Source organism: Lathyrus oleraceus, chromosome 1 (genome assembly GCF_024323335.1).
Source record: "Lathyrus oleraceus cultivar Zhongwan6 chromosome 1, CAAS_Psat_ZW6_1.0, whole genome shotgun sequence".
NCBI classification, from domain to species: Eukaryota; Viridiplantae; Streptophyta; class Magnoliopsida; order Fabales; family Fabaceae; genus Lathyrus; species Lathyrus oleraceus.
The window spans coordinates 212,185,079-212,187,469 of NC_066579.1; positions in this window are offsets into that span (position 1 = coordinate 212,185,079).

The window sequence follows — 2,391 nt, forward strand, 5'->3', positions numbered from 1 at the left end:
CTTGATGGGGCTCATGTATCGTTCACAGGTAGCACTCATATCAATCTCCTAGGAATCTATACTAATCTGGTATGAGTCTTGATGGGACTCCTATATTATTATGATGGGACTCATCATGTGTGAGGGATAAGTTGGGGCTACGAGAGGTGAAAACATACTCACTAGTTGGCAGTGATCATTTGGGATGACTTTTTATTGGGGAGGTTCTCTTAAAGACTCTCGTAAAGTGAGCTTGTTGGGGGAAAACCTTTTTCGAAAAGGTTTTGTGAGGTGCTACTAGTTGGGGAAGGCCAATAAGCATTCATACTTGGGGAATTCTAGTAGTATAGCTGGGGATTGGATTTTAAATGCGGTAACAAATCCTTTATTTATGTTATGTATGCATGTTTGTGTAGATACATGTTTTAAATTAATGTATGTGTTTATACTTGATGCGTTCTTTAGGTTGACGCCTCTTTTTATGATATGTACAATGAATGCATGAAATTGCGAGAACTGGTGTTTTAGAACAATCTGACACTACGATTTTTGAGACCCTGATATGACCATGGAACAAGTCTTGATGCTCTTTATGTCTGGGAATGCGCCTTGTGACTTGAAGGGAAGAGACCTTCATGTTGATCAAGTTGTAGTTGTTGATTATAGACCTCGTGACCTGCATGGGATGCAGTGCCAGAAGACTACGGTTGCTTTCATGTTTCAGAGTAAAATACATTTTCAAAAGCTTTTTATTATACCTGTTGTTTCAATGCATTATTCAAAAATAATTAACACTTTGTAATCAAGCTGAAAAATGAAAGACAAAGAATAAGGCCTAAAAAAAGAAACTTTATTTATTCAGAATTTGACCCGTAAATGTGTCATATTACATGAGGAAGCAATTCAAGTAAGAGGAGATTACCAAAAAGTTGAAAAATGGCAATAAATACATTATTCATGTTCCTACTAACCTAAAACAATATATTATCCCTAGGGCTTCGAGGATAAAATACTTTGCTTATGAAGACGATGGTTGGATCAATTTCTTCTGTCAGAGTTCCTGTTATAGTATAGGCTTAAGAGCCGCAGTCGTATTCCTTTTAGATATCCCTAATTTTTTCCTGGACCGCTCTTTTTTAGTCTTAGTCCACCGGGATGATATACCTTTTTTTGCCTAAGCAGACCTTTTGAGTTTTTGACTTATCGGCTTTTATTTTTTATAACTCCCTAATTTTTTCTTGGAATGCTCTTTCGAGTTTTCGATCCAATGGGACACCCTATTTTTTTCCTAAGTCACCCTTTTGGGTTTTTGACTTAGCGAGCTTTTTATCCTCTTTTTCTAGGCATAGTATTTTTGATTGCGTCGGAGTTCACCAGTAGTGGTAACTCCTATCCGTCCATGGTTGTGATGATTAAGGCTCCACCAGAGAACATGTTCTTTACGACATATGGCCCTTCATAATTTGGGGTCCATTTGTCGCGGGAATCCTTGTGGATGGGTAATATTTTTTCCAGCATAAAGTCAGCTTCTTCGAACCGACAAGGACGAACCTTCTTGTCGAACGCTTTCTTAAGCCTCTGATGATATAATTGCCCATGACACAATGAAGTCACACTCTTCTCTTCTATGAGGTTTAGTTGGTAGAATCTTTTTTGTACTCATTTTGCCTCTTCTAATTTAGTCTCCATCAGGGTTCCCAATGAGGGGATCTCAACTTTAATAGGGAGTACTGCCTTTGTGCCGTATACCAGGGAGAAAGGGGTTGCCCTTGTCAAAGTACGAACAGAAGTTCTATAGCTATGTAGTGCGAAAGGGAGCATCTCGTGTCAGTCTTTGTAGGTTTTCACCATCTTCTGGATAATCTTCTTGATATCTTGGTGGTTGTTTCTACGGTGTCATTCATCTTTGGTCTATAAGGTGACGGGTTATGGTGTTTAATTTTAAAACTCTCGTATAACTTCTTCATCATCTTTTTATTCAGATCCATCCCATTATCAGTGATAATCTTGTTAGGTATGTCATGGCGACAAATTACCTCTTTCTTGATGAACCGGGTGATCACTTGTTTTGTTATGTTGACATAGGAAGCAAATTCTACCCACTTGGAGAAGTAATCAATGGCAACCAGTATGAACCAGTGTCCTTTTGCAGCTTTTGGTCCAATCATCCAAATCACGTCTATGCCCCACATAGAGAAAGGCCATGGGGACTAAAAAATATTCAGAGGACTGGGCGACACATGAATTGTATCCGCATAGATTTGACATTTGTGACAATTCTAGATGTATTTGAAACAATCATTTTCCGTAGTCAACCAGTAGTAACCTGCTTTGAGAATCTTCTTGGACATGGTGTGTCCATTGGCATGGGTTCCAAAGGATCTCTCATGGATCTCTTTGATGAGCATGTCT